Below are 22,896 nucleotides of genomic sequence, written 5' to 3' on the forward strand. Positions count from 1 at the left end.
TTAATTCTTCGGGGGGCGTATGTGGCCGTCGGCCATGTTATTCGCGTATTTTATATGTTTTTAATATGTAATATAAGTTAGTGTTAGCAATTCCTTTGTTTCTTTTGTATTATCTATCCTCCTTTACTTTCCCCACCACTCCTTTTTACCCTTTGGGTGGGATTATCGTTTCTAAGAAAGAGACAACGTATAGAGCAATAGAAGGGACGGCGCCGTGGGTCTCGAGGAATGAAAAGTGAATCACTTTTCGACTGGACTGTGGAGAGTGAAGGTGTGAAAAGGAAGCTCTCGACCGAGGCGGATAAGTGAGCAGCAGAAGAAAAGGAAAGGATACGACGGGGGAGTGAGAGATTCACCGAGAACACGGGAAGCCTATAAAATAATCAAACAGGACTCAAGAGTGGTATCCCACCAAGTATTTCAATCTTCGACTATTTTTATCTACATGTATATATTGTTCCTCCCTTTAGTTATAAGTAGGATAAGTTTAGTTTTAAGATCTGCACGCGTATAATTTGTCGGGTTCCGTTTTGAGCGCGCTTTTTAGACTGTAAAAAAAAAGCCTTTCTTTGTAAAGTTGGGATCCATAAAAAACCTGCTTCTGTTCTTTCTGGCGAGAATAAAATCGTACCTTTGTTAAAAGTAACATGTTTTGATTATTATTTTGTGTCGGTCTGTTCGCGGAAACCGTTACACCTCGTCACGAATCATCACACTATGACATCACTTCAATGATATAGAAGACTAATGTAGCTAAGACTACAAAAATCTTCTCTAATACTGATATTAGATGGATCTTATGTAATTTTTTGAAATATAATCTGATATACAAATATATTACTTTGAATCTAAGACAATGCTGAATTGAAGATACATTTAGACTTTTAAAAAGGAACTGTCAGAGAAAAAATTTGGATAGATATAGTTTAAAACACTTCAGTCATCTAACTATTCTCTATCCATGAATTATGCTTCAATGATACAAATGGTATCACTGATTGCTGGAATATTTAAAGTATTTTATACGGATTATTTTAAATTACTGATTTGAAATGAGCCTGTTTAAAAAGATTCTTTAAAATAATCCTAAGGACAAAACTCTGAAAGACCGAAAATCAGCAATTCTATTGGCAAAGTTACAAAACAAATGTTTAATAATAAAATTAATACTAGAAATGTATATAATAAGACAATATATGGACACACAGGCTCCGGATTATCCTATCTTAGGTTATCCATCAATGAGGTAGAATTGCTGTATATTTGCTACAATTATCATCTTGAAATGACAATTTATTTTCAAATATATAAATAGATTGTTCCTTAAAGATTGGGAAAAATTCATATCGGGTATTAAGAAGGTCGAGATGAAGAAAAAAGTGAGTGAAGCCCGAATTATAAAGTCAGATTAAGAGAAACGAGATCGAGAGTATTTCCACCTGAGGTTCTAACGAGTCTTTAAAAATATTTATAAATAAAATAGTTTCGATTAAATAATTAAAATTATTTTATTTAAAAAAAGAAACATGTGTAGAAGCTGATTTTTTGCCATAGTTTTTTCATAAAAATTAATTATATATCAAATACTCCAATAATAAAAAATTGACACTTTTTGTATGGTTAGCCCGAAAAAAATTGGACCGAGAAGAGATTAAAATTAACTTTTGGAGACTTCCTTTTGGATAGAGAAGAAAATGAAAAAAACATTTTTTTTAAATCAAACTAATTAATATGAATATAAGTTGAAACAAACTGAGACTAACTTTTTCTTCCCACGTAATAATCACTCTGCCATATACAGTAACTAACTGCTCGAGTTACGACTACCTCGATTTATGACCATTCGCACTTACGACGAAGAAATTTCATTAAAAAATTTTTAAAATGTATCAATTTTTTTATAGTTTTCATCAAATATACATCATATACATATATATCTTGCACACTTCTGGTCATTGATTGCACGCTTCTGCAATCGATTGTGTCATCTTTAGTTTTGTTGTGCAGTTAGTTACCCTTCGCGTGTGCTTGTGTAAGGTGGCTAATTGTTTTGTTATAAGTAGTTTACTCACAGTGTAAATTGGAAATTCTACTTTATTTTACATTAATTTGTGATATTTTAGTCCCAAAATGGCTGGTAAGACCAGTGAAAGAAAAAGAAAGGCAATACACTTAGAGATGAAAATAAAATTAATAAAACAGCATGAGTGCGGCGAAACAGTGTCAAACTTGTCACATGGACATAAATTGTCGCATTCGACCGTTTCAACTATAATAAAGGACAAAGAACGGATTCGTGAAGCAGAAAAGAGATCAGCATCAGTAAAATCAACTGTCACAAAAAACTGAAATGGTCCCATACATGAAATGAAAAAATGTTTAAACACTTGGATGGAAGATTTATTACAAAAGAATGTTCCACTAAGTCTCATGACCATCCAAACTAAAGTGTTCAGTCTTTTCGAAGATTTAAAGGAGGAGGAGGGTGACAACTATGATTAAAATTTCAATGCAAGCTCCAGCTGGTTTGAAAGGTTTAAAAAACGTGAAAACTTCCATAAGGTGAAGATTTGTGGAGAGGCAGCAAATGAAGCTTCAAAAACCAAAATCTTCAAGGACAATTTTAAAGCAATGCTTGAAGAAGGAAATTATATGCAGGAACAAATTTTTAATATGGATGAAACCACGTTACATTGGAAAAATTCCTGAATAGACATACATTCAAAAAGAAGCTAAATGCATGCCCAGTTTTAAAGTATGAAGGCTATTTTTTAAATAAGGTCCATTTTTTAATAAGAAGAAAAATACTGTAAATATCATTAAAATATATTTTTTTCCATATTCTACTTACTTTTATCTACTTTTCTACATAATTTCCATTTTGTTTAAACATTTGTCATACCACTCAACAATTTTTTGAATTCCGACTTCAAAGAAATCTGCCGCCTGTGAAGAAGCCCAATCCATGACTGCAGTTTTCACTTCTTCGTCGTTGAACCGTTGACCACCAAGGAACTCCTTTAAGTATTGAAACAAGTAAAAATCACTGGGTGCAAGATCTGGACTGTGTGGATAATTGTATCGAGTCAAAACGATAAAGCACTGTCCAATCTTTTTGTTTTGTGATCATCAGAAAGCAGTCTTGGAACCCACCAAGAACACAATTTTCGATAATTCAGTTTCCAGAAACAACGGTATACAAAACTGATCTTGAAATCTGTGGAAATTCAATTGATAATCGTGAAATCGTAAATTGTCGGTCCTCTCAAATTTTGTTATCAACATCACGAACCAAATCTACAGAAATAAGAGAAGGTCGACCAGGGCGTGGCTAATCATGCACATTAACTCGCCCATCCTTGAACATTCTTACCCATTTTCGAACTTTACTGTCACTCATAGCATTATCACCGTAAACTTCACAAATGTGACGGTGAATTTTCGCTGCTGCCAAGTTTCTTGCACTCAAGAATCAAATAACAGATCGTACCTCACAGTCAGCGGGAGACTCAATTTTCTTAAACATTTTAAACTTCTACAGCTCAGCATACAGACAGACGATATGGCTGCAAATGGCGTCAAAACGCATGCGCAAGCTTGCTCGGAGCAGAAGTGCATGCATACTGCCATGATTGCGCATTATTCTCACTTTCATTCACAAACAGACCTTATTTAAAAAATAGTCCTTGTATTTAAAGATCGTGCTACCCTTTTGTTGAAAATGTTGCTGGTTATAAATTGAAGCCATTTATGATATATCATTGCCAAAATCCAAGAGCCTTCAATAGAATCAGTAAGGACACACTACCACTACATTATCGTGCCAATAAGAAGGTGTGGATGACACAATGCCTTTTTGAAGACTGGTTTAACAACTGCTATGTTGCAGAAGTAAAGAAATATTGTGACAAAAAAAAACATTGCTTTTAAAATTGTATTGCTTCTTGACAATGAATGCTCCAGGTCACCCTCCACACTTAGGAGAGTCCCATCCAAACATAAAAATAGTTCATTTACCACCTAATACCACAAACATACTACAGCCGATGGATCAAGGGTGTATTGCTAACTTCAAAGTGCATTATTTAAGAATCACTTTTGCCCAACCAATTGCAGGAACTGAGAAAGATCAGACATTGAAAAAATTTTGGAAAAATTATAACATTTTTCATGTAATAAAGAATATATCAGAAAAATGGTCCAATGTAACAACGAAATGCATGAACAGCATGTAGAACAAACTCTTAAAAATGTTTAATAACAATATGAACTTTAATAGAAAAGAGGAAATAGAAGAGGTAGTTAATGTTATTGTACAATTTGCTCAACAATTAAATCTGGAAGTTGATAATAAAGATGTAAATCAACTTTTGGAAAATAATGTGGAGGAACTCACAAACTAAGACCTAATTGAGATTGAGGAACAACGAGTTGCAGATAAAAATGTAATAGAGCTAAAAGAACTGGATGAACATGAAGAACCACCTAAAAAATTTGTGCTGAAAGAAATGGCATCAGCTTTTAGCAAAATCAATGAGGCAATTAAAAAATTTGAAAATATGGACTCAGACAACAATAGATTTTCAAAGGTAGAACGCAACATACACCAAGCACTTGCCTGTTATAATGAAATTTATAACGAAAAAAACAACAAACTGTCTAAACAAAATTGGACTTGTTTATAAAAACAAAAAACACTACTACTACACTCGCTGATAAATCTCAAAAGTCAGCAATGAATATCAGTAGCGCAGATGACGACGATAATCCAGAATAATGCTTATACAGTAGAGAGTCGTTAATCCGAACCCCGGTAATCCAAATCGCCGGTTATCCGAACGATTTTCAGTCAGACTGTGTCATGCTGAATCAAACGTTTTTGATACTAGATTTACTTCTAAAGTATAATTTTGATGTTTTTATATTCTTCAATATATTTATTTTGTTTGTACAAAATAAAGAAATAGTTTTTAACGATACAATAGGGTCGATTATTATTAAAAAATTTTCGTCAGGCTTAAAATCGATGAAAATTCAAAACGAAGAGACACGCAACAGAGAAAAATTCAACACAAAGCGACACATAACGGAGAAAAATTTGAACATCAAACGAGTTAATATATTTTTTCGTACATAATCGGTTATTCGAACAAATCACTAATCAGAACAATCCCAGTCCCCAATTGATTCGGATTAACGACTCTCTACTGTATATATATTCCTTCAGAAAGATTACTACATACATATATAGTGCTCTTTCTAAAGAAATCACTGCCAGTATGCCTATCTGTTGACTAAAAATAAAATTCTGTTTTAGGTAAATGTAACAATAAAGTAGTGTTTAATATTACTTATCAGAGTTTCCACTGCTTAATGCAAATTTTGCCATGCAGCAATATTTTTATCTCTCTTGCAAAATAAACCAGCAACTGGCAATAAACAATGTATGTTGCAAATTACACTCTTACTGATTATAATGCTATTTGGCAGTGCTTGTGTGGGTATTCAACAATGACAAATAATGCTGTGTGTATTTTCCATAGAGACATTCACTCCTTGACAGACTATAGAAGCATATTTTGCAACCTACTGGAACGGAACACAACAATTCTCAAACTGACACTGCAAACTGTTAATAACTGTATATTAACTATTTCATCAGTGAGAAAATATAAAAAAAGTGGTCTTCAGAAGAAATATTTTTTCTCTAAATAACTTATAAATAATTTGAAACTTTATTTTGTAAAATACATGTATTTTCTAAACTTTCTTTCAGTGTGATCATAAGAGTTTTAAATAAAATTATTAGTTACAAAAAATTAATTTTTATAAAAATACTGACTATGTAAAAATGTCTAGTGTGACCAAGTATTTGTTTCACTGTTCTGTAACAGACAGGACTGAAATGGATAAAACTTCCACATAATCGTGCATTGGTCACTTAGTTACCCCCATGGATGATTAGGCAAGGATTTAGTATTGAGCAACTACCTGGCTATTGATATTTTTTATGCTATACGCTGATAAATGATACTGCATAACAGCATGGTTCAGCTGAGAAATGTACAGATATATATATATGTGTGTGTGTGTGTGTGTGTGTGGTGTAGGAAACCAGTTGAGGTAAATTAAAATACCAGAAAACCAAACATTGGTCAGAGAAAAATGGAAAAAATTAGAGGAAACTTATCCAGCAGTGGAATGACAATGGTCGATCATGATGATGATATATATACAGGAAACCCTCGTTAATTCAAACTTGGATAGTCCGAAATCACATTAGTTCGTGACTGTATTCTTGTCCCAGTCAGGGATATAGAGATTTACATATTAAGGAATTCAGTTAGTGTGAAGTACAGCTATTTCAAAATTTGAAGCGAAAATTCTGTGATATGCATACATTAGCTCATTCATTTAGATCGAAGTTCCTCCATGCTGTAAGAGAACAATACACCAAGAACAACTCTAGTCTGATCAATATGGTTTTGCTTTTACAGTAACACACACACATTTTCAGGTGTCATCTTACACATAGACTATCCTTTTTTCTCTGATCTCATAAAATACTTTGGGATTGCAAGATTGGACTACATTCAGGAATCTAGACTACTATATTTGGGCAACTTACTACTTTTCAGGCCAGTTTAAAAATAATTTGGGCTACATTTCGAGGATTTCTGCTTTACTTTTTATAAAACCTATCTGGCAACTGGTGAAGTTCTCACGAGACAAGTGATATTTACCTGCAGTTTTTTTTATATTACTGATATTGTTATTATTTAATTAACATAGCATTCTGTATATGAAACCGTACACCATTTGCTTAATAAATTACATCATGTGGCATTTGGCCTATTATACAGAAATATGTAAATCTCGGATAATTCAAAGTCACGATTATTTCGTCCCTTGAATTTTGAACTAATGAGGATTTCGTGTATATATTTAGTGACTGTTGTTTCTTAAAAATATTTCCCATGAAATTCAACACACTTTTGCCATCATTTCTACCAGTCCTTGAAAATATGTAGTAGCCCATCCTTTCAGATGTTCTTCAGAATCTTTGCCTTTGATGCTTTAACTACTGTTGCTGTAATTCCCATAATTCAGGTTGCTCATCATAATCAGTCTATATTTTATCATAGGAAAGTAGCAAACATTTATTCTGCACACTTTAGTAATCAGTGAAGTATCATACTTCTGCAAATTTTTTTTTGGACAGATGCATTGATAATCATTCTTTACAGTGATACAGATCTGAAATTTGTGCTTTACTTTCAACAGCACAGCACTAATAAATTTTGGTCTATATCGGGAAAAAAGAAAAACAGTCTCAATCTGTTTTGAATCATCATCATACTTATTACCAAAACTCAAATCAATCAAATATAAATTACTAGACTGACCTAAGGTTATATTAAAGTTGATATAATTATCAAAATTTGGTCTAAAATTGACAGACTAGAGATCTAACGTCACATCAAATTTTGATGATTATTATTATTGGGACTTAACTCAAAAATAATCTGATGATTTAGATTTATATTTGGTAAATAAATTGATTTTATAATAACCTGCCAACACCTCCAAACACAAAAGATAAATTGTATTTTAGAAATATAACTAATAAAATATCTGCCGAGGAGGGACGAAAATGTCCAGAATACGTGAAAATTTTGTATACGGGTGCAAATAAAAGTTTATTCTTTTGAACCAAGAGACTGATGCAATCTCTCTAATTTCATCCTTAAGTTAGATCAGTATAAGTCCTATTAATAGATTTATAGTCACAATAGACTAATACAGTGGAACCTCGCTTAACGAGCACATCACATAACGAATTGTAAAAGACGACCTGCTTAATGAGCAATGTTTTGCATAACAAGTGACAAGGAGAGGAGAAGTCCCAGATTGTGCGCATGCTACATCAGTCTGTGTTTAGCACTCGTTCCGCTAGCATCTTAATGCTGCTTACAATCATACATTTTTCCAAACTTGTGTTCATACGTACTGTATTATGTATAAACATCAACAACCATAACCCATTATATAATAAACATGCCAAACAATATGTCAAATTCTTGGACTATGTAAAAGCTATAATTAAATATTAGAAATTGATTAATTTGACTAGAGGTAGGCAGTTATGCTGCCATCTTGTACTAAATTTAATGACCAATTCCAAATTAAATTTTAAAAATGTCTAAATTATAAAATTAATTATTTATAATTATTAAATTTAATACGAGATGGCGGCATAACTGCCTATCTCTAGTCAAATTAATTAATTTCTAATATTTAATTATAGCCTTTACATAGCCCAAGAATTTGGTATATCGTTTGGCGTCTTTATCAGACGTATTATCTGTGATTTTTTTTGTTTTCTGCAAATTGAATTTGCATTCCAGGTTGGTTCATTCCGTGCTAGATGAGGATAATTCATGCTTCTTAACAATGTATATTGTATAATTTTCTTTGAATAAACGTTATACATAAAATATTTGAGTATTTTTTTTTTAGTGTGGATTGCATTATCGTATTTTACATTAATTTATATGGGAAAAACTTTTGCTTAACCAGTGTTTCTCATTACGAGTAAGATTCTGGAACAAATTATGCTAATTAAGCAAGGTTCCACTGTATTAATATAATAATATTTAAAGGACTAGAATCTTTAATTAATTAATAAAGACTACAAAATTGCTTTGATAACAAAAAAGTCCTTTTTTTTTTTTTAATTTTAAAATGTCTTAAGTTTTAAAGCAGAAAATAACCCTTAACTTTATGTGGCTGATAAAAATCATATATTCAAAAAAACTTTAGAAAGGGGATAAAATTAACAGTCCATTTCCTAGTTAATTAGAATAAATATAAGAAAACAATGAATTTAACAATTCATATCACAAAAAATGCTATTAGTTATTGTTTTTTGATGATGATATTGTAATCAATTTAACAATTTAAAAACAAATTTTTAGTTCTTAAAAGGTTTAAAAGCTGTATAATAAAATAATTATGATAGGTTTCTTTAAAGTGTTTTCAAACCTAAGAAAAACAAGATATGACAGCCAAATGGCAGAGACAATACAAGCATCAACATGCTGCTCTGCAAACCCAGGATGAAGAAGTCTCAGAAATTTTTACAGGCAATCTGATGTACATATATTCCACAGGCCCATCTTGCCCTTATGATGGGCCTGGATAAACGTGCATGTAATGAGTAGGATTAAAAAGCCCTCTTAGTGCCACAAGTTGGAAAGAAGGAAGCATTTGAGACTAAACCTCGAACCATTTGTCAAAAACATATTTTTGAAGAAAATCAAAAAGATCCATTCAATAGTCAAAAACCATTCTCTACGACAAATGATGCGAGGATTAAATTTGGCTTCGAATGGGTCTCTTCTTGTTTTTATTTTGAATTTACCATAAAAAGTCATAAAAGGCAATCTCAATATGTAATAATGTTAAATTTGAAAAATTTAATATTATTACATATTGTTTACAACACAATACATTACATACAAATTTAACAGTTAAAGAATTTATATTAAATTTCACATATAAAGATACAACAAAATATAATCGTTAATACCAGAGTTAAACAAAACACAAAATAAATAATAATATTCATTATATTAATTTATCTTTTCAGTCGTCCCGAAATTTAGTATTTAACATTTAGGCAGAAAAAATAATTGTTTTTTTCAAATAAAATTAATTGTTATTATTGTTTCTCCAGATAGTTTTCTATTAATAAAAAAAACTTATCATTTACCTAATTAAATAATGGTACATGCTAGAAAATTATTTTTTCTAAGTAAATTACTGATATTTACAATGTCTACAATTCGCTATAAATTCATGCATTTATTTATTCTCTCAATTTAAATATTCAAAGGTTAGAAAATATGTTTTCAAAACACTTAAAGAAAAACTCCTGTTACATTAAATTAAATTATATATATTTTTAACTATATAAAGAATGTAAAAAGTAAATTAAAATATAAAATAAACAACAAACAAAATCTAAACTTAAAATAATCAATAATTCGTCTTTGATGAATGCAACTGAATCGGTTCGCATTTGTTAATGTTCACTGTCTCAGAAGCTGAAATTGTTTCTTTTAATTAAGCTTAAACTAGGTAGCCAGCTAATAAAACTAAAAATAATACGATAATAATTAAAGCTCTGGTCTTTATACTGAAACCAAAACCAAAATTAAAAATAAAATTAAAACTAATTAAAATCAAATCAGCCGAAAATTAAAACTTTTTAAAAACCATTTAAAAGTTGTTCTGGAATTTTCAAATGTTATTTGTGTGTGATGGTGACGAAACCGTTTGCTTTTTTATGTTTATATATACAGATAACAATTATTAAAAATAATATATAAACTAAATCTGTATATCTGTGTTCTGTATGTAACCAAGGTTACTCAAAAATCAAACTTAAAGAATAGTTGTTACGAAAGCAAATGAATAGCCGTTTCTTTGACTCCAAATCTGAATCAAAAGAAGTCTTTTAGTGTCTCCTATCACTATGCAAAGACTTTCCTTCCCCTTTGTTAACTTTTTCCACAAATTCATGCAGAGTCCAGTCCACATAGGAAGTTAATGGGTGGTCCTTTCAAGAAATACTGCAACCTACTTACACACTGCTTTTTTGTAAAGTGTTGGTTTCAGCTTCGATGGAGACAGAACATTTTGCTTTATATATATATAACATTAATTTGTCAACTAAAATCACACTATTTTTTATATTATTAGCGAGGTTGAGGCCGAAGTTTTAAACACAAAAATGTGTACGTCGGATGTTCGGCACCGCTTTCCTGTAAGCCTAGAAGTTTGACAATGGTGTTTGGAAAGTCAGTGGAATCATGCTCGACATTCCAAATGCCATTGTCAAGCTTCTAGGCTTACAGGAAAGCGGCGCCGAACATCCGACGTACACATTTTTGCGTTTAAAACTTCGGTCTCAACCTCGCTAATAATTAAATTTTAAATCATACTTTTTTTTACAATGTGTAATTTCGCAAATTTAAACTGGATGTATTAATAATGTGTTTAAGGTATTAGACTTGTAAAGGAGAAAAGCAGGAGTGAGAGAGAGAGAGAAGAAAATTTATGATTAAAAATTTAAATAAAAAAAATATTACTCTGACAAAAATTAACTTTAACAAAAATGTAATATTCTAGGTATGATGAAAGTCCTGATAGTATCCTGTAATAAATGCTATTAAAAAACAAAACACAAATTAGATATATATATATGTGGTACGATCCAAAAGTTCGGGGAATGCAGTAATCTACGACAACAAAAGCATGTATTTGAAGTTACAGCGTATGAAATGGATTCTACCAAACCACCTCTACGTGTTCAGGTTAATTTCACCCATGTCATGTGATTAAACCGCGAGCGCTGCTGTTTATTTCCGAAGATAGTTACCTTTGTCCTGCGACGTAATCAAAGTGGAGTTTCAAGAACAACCTCCAACATTAAATTTTGTCAGCATTTAGGTAAAACACCTACGAAGATTTTAAACTTGCTAAGAAAGGTATACGGTGATTCTACAGTGAAAGGTCACGGTGAAGTCGAAATGTTGGAGGTTGTTCTTGAAACTCCACTTTGATTACGTCGCAGGACAAAGGTAACTATCTCCGGAAAAAAACAGCAGCGCTCGCGATTTAATCACATGACATGGGTGAAATTAACCTGAACACGTAGAGGTGGTTTGGTAGAATCCATTTCATATGCTGTAACTTCAAATACATGCTTTTGTTGTCGTAGATTACTGCATTCCCCGAACTTTTGGATCGTACCACGTATATATATAATTCAGAAAAATTTTTGAGTATATGCTATTTATTAAAGGCATTTGTTTCAAAATTTATTTAAAAATTATTAGATTATTTTCTAAATTTTATAAAAATCCTTTGATTGGGTTGCTTAAGGCTTATTTTGTTCCTATACTATAACATAGAAAAGGCTCTTCTTCCTTTGTAAAATAGGGCTGGCGGAAATACAGTATTAACAATGTTAAAACAAGTAAACAGATAATAAAATGTTATTATATGTTTACGTGCTCTTCCTCCTCATTAAATGATATATTTAAAAGCACAAAGTCCTAAACTATCATCTCATTTCATATAGATTTTAAGCAGATTAATATGAATACTTTTAACTATCATTTACTATAAAATAATTTGAGTTAAACAATAGTAAACTTTAATAAAATATTTTTATAATAAAATAAAGAATTTATTGTATCTTCTACTTATACATTCAAGGCAAGTAAATAATACAAGACTGAGATTCTGAAATATATAATTTTTATATAAATCATTTACATTAAATACTGCTAACGAACAAAACAATTATAATAATGAATTGATAAAAAAGAAACTAAGTTACCTCAGAAACTTCCATTACGAAACTCATACAACATTGAGTACTCACATATTTATTTATCATGCAGAATATTTTAATAAATACCAGAATTAAATGATTCCAAATGAAAACAAGAAATAATGCTTTAAATGGTGAAAAACTTTACAAAAAGCACAAAGAAAAAAGTCAGAAACACTAAGCATTCAAGTGATTTCAAGTGTTCCTGATTCATCATCAGGAACCCTTGAAAGCACTTGAATGTAAGTGTTATGTAGTTACATCTGCTGAACGAGTGATGTATGCATTGGAACAAAAAGCAGTCATCATAGGTCAGTTTCAGGTAGCGATAGATAGTGTAAATGAAAGTTGCTAATAAATGTGATGTTAAAATACCAAACATGTTCCAAAACAGCAGGCGTTCGGCAAAAAAGTACTCAACTGCTTTGCAATTGTCGAGTCTGCTGAACGCAGCTATTGTTTTGGATGTAAGCAAGAAGGATAATAGTCTCCGTAGAAATGATATTCCATTTGACGTTCCTGTCAATGAGTTGGAGTAATGTGAATTACTCGAATGCTTAGTGTTTTTGAACTTTGTGCTGCTTTTGTAAATTTTTTCTCCATTAAAGCATTATCTCTAGCTTTCAATTTGCTTGTGGAGTTTATACATTGATTCCAAATAAAAAAAACTTCTAACACAGAGATTAATTTACAAACCTTGAATGCTAGCAGAACAAAGCAATAATGGAACATTAATGATCTGTTGTATATTTTATACCTGGATTTGCATTAATGATGTTTTAAAGAATCTTGTTTTAAGACTGATGTCTATATCATCTCTCAGAAATTCAATCAACTGAAAAAGAAAAGAAAATTTATTTTTTATTAAATTTCAAGTCGTTAATTAATTATTAATGACTAATGAAATTTGAAATACTTTTTTAAATCCATTGATGCGAGAATTGTCGAGTGGCATATCATCAAGTATTACTTGAATATGCCAACTTGAAAAGTGATTGCTCGTGTCCAACAATACTTACAATCTTCGTGTAATGGAATCATTCTGAAATTTAAAAATAATTTATTTTAATGTTTAAGCATTCAAAATAGTTAAAAATTAATAATATAGTTCATTTAATGTAGCAGGATTTATTTTAAGGGTATGGTTCACAATAATCTTCATAAATTTTATTTAAATTTTATATGAAGAATCAATTCTACATTTTATCAGAGTGAACTTCCTGTAAAATTATCTTCTTCACTTAACTGGAGAGATAAATATAACAAAGTGCACAAAACGAAACCTTGTTAATGCCAGTAAATAAGTTCAATGTAAACCTGACAAATAACTTCAGAACTTAGACAAGATCTACTACAAGGTCAACAATGTTATAAATTGGAATGCACAAAAAGAACAACAAGACAAAAAACATCCTCCTCTTTTCCTTTCATTTGACTAACTTTAGCCAAACCTGTCCTTGGTTTGGTAACCTGAGCTCATTTCTTGAAGTTTTCGGGTGATGTCACTATGCAGTGCTTGCAAGGTATACCCAAACTCTCTCATATTCTCTCTTATATATTATTCCTTATGGTTTTGGCATATAAATTTTATACTTGGATGCCTTTCCTGACATTTACCTCACCATTTACTGGGCTTGGGACTGGCCGGCTTTCCCCCTCAGTAGCCGTTATTTAAAATAATTCATTTCATTGAAATTATAAAAGACTGTTACTTAAAGAGAATTTAAACCAATTTCATAAGAAAAAACTAACACGTTAAATGTATTATATTCATTTAACTATCACATCTATTTAATGTGTTAACAAGGTTTTGTTCTGTGTATTTTGTGAAGTTTCTTATTTTAAATTATTATTAACAGTCTGTATTATTCACTGCATTAACTCTTTTAAGCTTTGAAAATTTTTTTCTTCTATGTACAGTACCAAGAGACAAAATTGTTTTATCCCTCCGTCTACAAGAGGAATTTGTATAGTAAAACCAGTCAAACAATTTTCACTTTGACTAATTTTGTCTTGAAAGAATTAAGCAAATTCCAAACAATTTTGTGTTTAAAGTGTTCAAATGACTACTTTAGTGTTTTTCTAAATTATTTGCCAATGATATACTGTTCTACAGAAGATTGTTTCTTACTAACAAAGATACATTATGTATTTTATTCATTAAAAAGAAAAGGCAAACAGAACCTGCTTTATGTCTAGGCTCATACAAGCACTCAACAGCTCTGTAACTATATCACAATACTGCATATCACCATTAAAAGTAAAAATTAGTTAAATAATAAAGCTATTTTAACATAGTAATAAGTAAAATTATGAAACAAAAACATTTAACATAACAATTAATTTACATTTATCTATAAAATTATTAAGAAACACTTTTTAAGAATGGAATACAAAAATGCAATCAAATGGAATACAATAATGATGTAACAATATACTGACCCATTTTTCAATATTAAAATACTAGTATTAATATAATAAAAATACTCATTTTCTTTCTTTCATGATAAAATAGTAAGAATTATTTCATTTATTTAATACTTTACCTTAATTGTCACATACCAAGAGTGACCAAACTGTATTTCGCAAGCCACATGTGGCTCTTCTTAGACCCATTGTGGCTTTCATATACTTACACAACTGCTTTTTATAAACTTGGTATGTACTACTTACACACACAATAATTTTGCAAGTTTTTTAACTATTATATAGTATAATATCCACAGAAGTTGTAAGTATAATTCTCAACTTAATGTCGAACAGACAATTGAAAGCCTAGTTTGTATTCATAAAGTTGAAGGAGTTAAAACTATTACTGGTACTTCATGATGTTAAACAAAGTAAAGTAACATTGATAATTATATTATATATAGTTAAAATACTATCAAGAGATGATGAGGCTCTCCAATAGGCATTCCAACAGAGGATGTAGCTCTCGTGTATTTCCAATAGACAGTGTATGGCTTCTATTGTGACAAGGTTTGGCCACCCTTGTCATATACAATCATCAAAAAGATTGATTAAAGTTACAATTCAAAAAGTAACTTAACAAATTTCATAAAGCTAAATTTATCACCAGACTTAAAGTTCAGATTGTCCATTTGTTGGTTGTCTAGTGGCACACCTGTATGTGTGTGACATAAGATGATAGCAACAGATGTAATGTTGATAACAGCTTGGTAGTATGACAGTACGTTATTTTTAAAATAAATAAATAGTTTTTATATTGAAAACAGTCTTTCTGAATCATCATACTGTCAAAACAGAGATAAATAAATAAGAAGCATATTTGAAAAATAAACAAACAAACAAAGTGGATAAATAAAATGAATGCTCACAATAGTCTTTCAATTAGCTTGAATTTTTTTTTTAATGAATGACTTCATTGTAGACAAAAGAAATTACCAATAAATTATCTTACACTTCATTGCAGTACTCAAACAATCAAATTTTATAACAACGTTCAAGAAATATTCTCATCCTGAAAAGTACTTGATCTTGGATATAATATTTTGAATTTCAAATTCAATTTTTCCATAAATTATTCAAATTATAAATTTAAAACACAATTCAAAGATTATAATGTAGTAGCTAAACAATGCTATTATTTAGCTACTACATAGGAATAACATAAAGAGTTCTTTTAATTTGTTTTTAAATTTATTTAATATTAAAAGCTTCTGTTTTCTTTTTATGATTTATTGTTTTGAAGTACATAAAAGTAAACATACTCCAGTTTTTGATACATTTATTTAGCTAAGTGACTTTGCTATATGTCATCCAAGCTGGACTCTGAGAAGAATCTACTGTGTATTCAAGATTCCAAATCTTTCCTCATATTTATATATTTAGTATTTAAGTATATACATGTTTTTATATTTTTTATTCAAAATTACATTGTAAACAAAAAATAAGGTATGATCTATTCAATTCTTATATTATCCAATACATTTCAAGTTCTCTTAAGTCAGATAATAAGATACTTCAGATATCTCTAATTTAAAATGCCAAAACTTCATTAAAAAAAAAAAAAAAAGACATCAATATACAGTGGACCTTCATTATAGTGCTGCTCACTATATCACGCACTCCATTATAGCGCGGGAAATAAGCTCAAACACGTTTATACAGGTCCGTGCGGCGTTAGTGAGTAGCGCATTTTATTGTTACTGCGTATTGAGTAATTGTGTATGTATTGAGTTCCTGCATGTATTTTGAATAGTGTTTAATTATTGTATGCATGATGAGTAAAAGAAAAGCTTACAGTGTGAAAATAAAGCTTGACATTATTGCTAAAGTAAAGAGGTGAACCGTGTTACACCGCGCTGCTCCGTATAACGCGGTTCACCTTATAACGCGGGTGTTGTTTCCTGCCCAACATGTGCATTATATCAAGGGTCCACTGTAATTCTAAAAGTGTATTCATGCCAATCATGCAGAATTCTCTCAATAAATGTCAAACCACTGTCATGAAATTCTCAAAGAAGATCAACAAAAGAGCCTGATAGTAGCTACCAGCAAATATGACGTGACTCCCTCTCTATCTTCCCATCACCTTGAGTTCCATACTACGAAATTTTATAGTATCAATGCCCCTCACGTACAAGTTACCAAGCCAAATTTAATTTCTTAATCTTTATCCCATTCTGATATATTAAATGAAACATGACAACACACACACACCCCCCTGGAAATCCTCTATTTTTGGGTTTAGGAATCTCAAAACATTGAGATTTGTAAAAACCCACAGGGTCAAATTTGATATGATTACAATACTTTCTTGTATTATGTTATAACAGCCAGAAAAGTAATATACAACCATATAATGTTAAGAGAGTTCTTCAAATGTAAAATTCAACCATAAATAAAATGTACAGGTATAAAGTTTCTTTAACCAATTATAAAATACTTTCTTTGATACGTTAGTTAGATATTAAAACAAAATAAGTAACATCTCTCGATAATTTTATATTTAAATTTCTTTAGATCTTAAATTCCATTGCTATATATGAGCCAAACTGTCTATACGTGCATATCAATTCAACTATTCAGTATCAGTATTATACAAAATGTTAAAACAACATCAAAATTCTTGTGATAAATCTATAATAAAAAGATCACAGATGTTAATAAATTTCTAAAACCACATAAAATATAAAACAAAATGTGCCTGAATTATTAATTCACCACATAACTGTCTCCCGATCAGTGCAGCGAATGACTAGAATGGTTGTATCTTCTATATTAATTGGTCTGAAAGAGATCAAACAAAGATCTAGGTGCATAACTGCAATGGATCTGCGTGGTAAGTAGGAGTTGCAGGTTCAATTGAGTTGCTGCTTAAAATTGGTCTTTTCTTCCAGAATAATCTAAAAATTAATAATTTAATTCTAATTATTAAAATACTAAATTGTAAAACCAAACTCCAGCAGTTTTAAGATAAAATTTAAGTTTAATAAGACAAATTAACATTCCATTTTCAAATGTAACCCGACAATGGTAAATTACATGTCGGGTTACATTTGAAAATGGAATGTTAATTTGTCTTATTAAACTTAAATTTTATCTTAAAACTGCTGGAGTTTGGTTTTGTAATTTAGCATTTATCCAGTTACATTAGAGTTAATAGACTTTAATTATTAAATTTAATACAAGATGGCAACTTAATTGTCAACCTTCAGTCTAAATTACATAATATCTACATATTTAATCAGCCAGATTATGGCTCAATGAACCTGATTTGGTCATTTGGTTAAAACAAATTGACAAAAAGAACTATCTAAATAGCAGAACGACTAATAATTTATTGACGTATTGAAAATTTCTATTATTAAATGACTGACTCGTTACCTATTTTATTATTTCCATTGTTTTCTTTGCCACTTTTTATAAATATCGTATTCAGACTTACAGATTTTTCTTTGTTATTTGTAAAGTTTTCTTGCTAAACATTTAACTAATCTTTATGTAACTATCATTTCGCGTTCACTTCATCATTATATCTGAAAATGATTGCGTAAACAGTTAAAGATATTAACTGTTTTTTAGTTTCTTTTTTACATATTTAACGTCTATTTCTTGTCATTTTTAAACCTCAGGAACAACACAATGATTATAATGTTAGCCTTCCTTTAAGGTGTGTTTCAAATTTATACGGACACGAAAAAATTAAAGTGAAACACAAATTTGCTGCATTAAGTGACAAATGTTTTATTAAAAATAATATGGATTTACATGTTTCTACACTGCAAAAGAAGAATTTTAATCAAACATTAACATTTTGTCACTGAAAATAATGTTTATGAAACTCTTATACAAAAAAACTGTTACATATTTATCCGGACAGGCACTCATTTTATGACTTAAACAGAATATTGTTTAGTTTCAAGCATTGAAATATGCAAATTAGCTTACATATCTAATTGTAATACAAATTCTTTATGTTGTTCAACGTTCTAAAATGGGTAGAACAAAGAATTTATCTGATTATGAAAAAGGGAAGATTGATGCCTATAAATCACAAGGCAAGTCAATAAGAGAAATTGCAGCATATATAAATCGTCCAAAATCAACTGTTGGTGATTATTTATCAAAAAGACGTGGCAAGGATGTACCAAAATTCAAGACAGGTCCAAAACCCAAGCTTACTCCTCGAGATTGTAGACAAATCATCAAGGTTTGCTCCACAAAACAAACATCAGTAAGAAAAATAAAAAAAGAATTAGACTTGCCTTGTAGCAGCACAACAGTGTGGAGAGTTTTAAATACATCTCCAATGTTAAAATTCAGAAAAAAAGCCGTAATGCCACCACTTTCATTAAAGCACAAAAGTGACAGACTTGATTGGGCACAAAAACACATGACATGGTCCGAAGAATGGATTGAAGTTTTGTTCAGTGATGAAAAAAAATTCAACTTAGATGGTCCAGACGGTTGGAAGTATTATTGGCACGATTTAAGAACCGAAAAACAAATTTTTTCAAAACGCCAAATGGGTGGGGGATCAATAATGGTGTGGGGTGCGTTTGGATTCAACGGAACCACAGATTTAGCATTTATAACTCAAAGAATGAATTCAAAGAAGTATCAAGGCATGCTTGAAGATCATTTATTGGAAGCTGGACCAAATATTTGTGGACCAAATTGGATCTTTCAACAAGACAATGCCCCTGTGCATGCCTCTAAATCAACAAAAATGTGGTTTAAACGTAAAAATATTAATCTGATGACATGGCCTGCTAGAAGCCCTGACCTGAATCCGATGGAAAATCTTTGGGGGATGATGGTTCGTACAGTTTATGCCAATGGAAAGCAGTTTTCCACAATTCATGATTTGAAGGCAGCAATTTCAGATGCTTGGGATAAACTTAAGATTGAATTCCTTCAGAATCTAATTGAAACAATGCCTAATCGAGTATTTAATGTAATTAAGTTAAATGGTGGTTACATTGGCCATTAAATTGTAAGAAAACTTTGCAATTTGAAACCTGTCCGGATAAATATGTAACAGTTTTTTTGTATAAGAGTTTCATAAACATTATTTTCAGTGACAAAATGTTAATGTTTGATTAAAATTCTTCTTTTGCAGTGTAGAAACATGTAAATCCATATTATTTTTAATAAAACATTTGTCACTTAATGCAGCAAATTTGTGTTTCACTTTAATTTTTTCGTGTCCGTATAAATTTGAAACACACCTTATAACCTATTTAGCCATCTAGATAATGATAAAAGCCTCATTTAAAAACAAATGTAAAAAACAGTCTAAGGAATGATACAACAGTCTAAGGCCTCATACTTTTAAAGTAATACATAAATATTCAATTTTAGTTCAGTACTCTGAAACTAACTACTAGTTAGGGTCCTAGATCTTTTCTAACATCAAGTACTATGTGATACAGACTTTACATCACATAAATTTTTGTAAAATATGTTTAGCAAGTTCACATTTGTCGAAGAACCTCGCACTAAAATTGCTGCTGAAGACTGAACTTAACATTAGGTCTATATACACGGTGCCGGATTTATCGTCAAGCTAAATAAGCTAAAGCTCGGGGCCTCTCAATTTAGAAAAAAATTGAACAGAGAAAATTTTTTATGCTACCCTGTAAAAAAGCAATTGAAATTCACCTCTGTCAATCAAAGGTTGCCAAGATGGCTGCCGGTTTTCATAGCCTATTTACGTTTTTAACTGTTTGAAAGCAGTAAGGAAATTTTGATTACTTACAATAGAATCTATGATTTTAATCGCTAATGGATGATTAGTACGACACCGTGATTATCTCGAGCATTTGGATCACTTTCAGGCGATAAATTATTTAAGTTGATGCGTGGCAATCAAATAATTTTTCCTGTCTTAGCTATAGTCCTCGAATGACATTGTGAATACACATGTTAAACATATTTTTATGTTTTTATTTTATATTATATTTTGTTTAATTTATATTGCACATGTTGTAAAGTTAAATAATTTAATAGACTTTGCTATGTATTAATAACCTGTGTAAATAGACATATTTGTCTTTTATACAATTAAAAATATTGTGAAAGGAATCTCAAATTTTTGTCAGCTTAGGGCCTAAAAAATATAAATCCAGCCCTTTATATATACATATAGAATTAACCAAACAGATCTAAGTTATTAATTATAAAATTTATCATCACCACCTATTAAAAAAATGGAAAAAATTATATACAAAATATAAATACATATTATAAAATGTAACAGAAAACATACATTATATATTTGTCAATAGTCAGTTTTAGTCCAGTATAAAGTATGAGAAAAGCTAGAAAGAGTCTACATTTTCATTCATATTAAAATGCTTTTCTGGACTACATATCTCATCACCAGGTCCTATAGATATTGGAACAAAGAAAACCTCTCTGTTGTTATTTTTTCCAATTTCTGTAGGATCTAATGATGAGACGTGTAGTCCAGGAAAACATTTAATATGAAAGAAAACTGACTTCTTCAGTGATTCTGGAATTCCTTTACACTTACATAAACATCTATACTATTTAATAAATATTAATTTATTAATTATAATTATTAAACCTAATAAGAGATGGTGCCTAATGCCTATCTCTAGTGCCAAATTACACAGTATTTAATAATCAGTAGTGACCGTAATGCAACCCAATTTAATCCAATAATCATTTGGCTTCTCTTACACTTTATACTTATCGTGGAGTCATGTAACCTGCCTAATTATTCTTAGTCCTGTTATTATAAAAATTAGAGATCTTATATATTGTGTGATACAAGCTTTACATTATATAAATTTATATAAAAAAGGGCCTAGCAAGTGCACATTTGCTTATGCTTGTACAATCCAAAACTATTGCCAAAAGTTTTAGTTATTAAAGCTTATAATTTATATCGCACAATCACGGAAAAAGTTTGGAAACATTGAATGAAATACAGTGAAATATCAAAAATCCAGATTTAGCCATCAAAAAATGAATACTAAGTCCTTTCAATGGTAATGTTGTTGTTCTAAGTCATTCAGAATTTGTAATTTTTTTTTAATTTTGAAATTATAATTAGTGTATTTCGTTCGAATGTAGTGATTCTGTAAATTATATTTTGAATCCTTGTTAAGTAATTCCTACATTTCCTGCAAAATGCTAGCTAAACCTTAAAACACCTAAGTTTGATTTACAGTGTAGGACTATTTGGAGTTTTAGTACTTAAAATGCTTATTCATACTTATTTAAAAATCCAAATGGGTCTGGCCCCAATTAGACTGGACTTTCATTATTTCACTGTAGTATTATAATTACAGTGAAGTCTGCTAATGTAACCATCTGTGTAAGGTGACCACTTTAAGCTGATCCCTTCAGTGTCACATTAGCAGGTTTCACTGTATTGTAATGTCGTCATCAATAGATAAAAAAATCTGAGAGTAAGAAAGGATTAACAATTAACATTTGCTTAGACTGACAATAAAATTACTGAAACTTATTCAAAGTGTTTACAAACTTTCGGCAATGATTGTATAACATTAACCAAATAGACCTATGCCTATTTTCTATAAATAAAAAATACAAAAAAATAATATATTTAGTATGATAATTTGTAAGAAATTTTCTAATAATCTATATATATAAAAACGAATGTGTGTGTGTGTGTGTGTGTGTTTGTCCTTCATGCATTACCACACAATTTATCCGATTGCCATGAAACTTTGGGAAGTTGTTTAATACATTCCCGCGAAGGTTTGTGGCATATGTGAAAATCATCATTTCCCCCCTTTCAATATTATATTTATATATGGATTAAGGCTTTTATGTCCAACAGATGGCGCTAACTTCAGACGACCTAAGTTTGCTTTTCTGTGAGAATGGACCTAAGCAGATCATTTTCTACCTATCTATATAAATAAAATACAACGTTTGTTTGTTCCTACAGATTCCTTTAAAATTTTGACACAACGTTGCATTCGAATACGCACGTGTTTTTATATAATATACATGTCGAAATTCTC

At 30.4% G+C, this 22,896-nt stretch overlaps 1 protein-coding gene across 1 annotated transcript in view; it reads right to left on the minus strand.

Moving 5' to 3' along the window:
- LOC136986476 (ankyrin repeat domain-containing protein 12) overlaps nt 1–22,896 on the minus strand; it is a 78,550-nt gene that overhangs the window by 50,649 nt on the left and 5,005 nt on the right. The window contains 2 exon segments of the mRNA XM_067284013.1: nt 13,103–13,241; nt 13,323–13,448. The gene's annotated coding sequence lies outside the window, so the exon portion shown is untranslated.

The sequence above is a fragment of the Centruroides vittatus genome, unplaced genomic scaffold, assembly GCF_030686945.1.
Source record: "Centruroides vittatus isolate TY-2023 unplaced genomic scaffold, ASM3068694v2 scaffold_1047, whole genome shotgun sequence".
In the NCBI taxonomy this organism is placed as follows: domain Eukaryota; kingdom Metazoa; phylum Arthropoda; class Arachnida; order Scorpiones; family Buthidae; genus Centruroides; species Centruroides vittatus.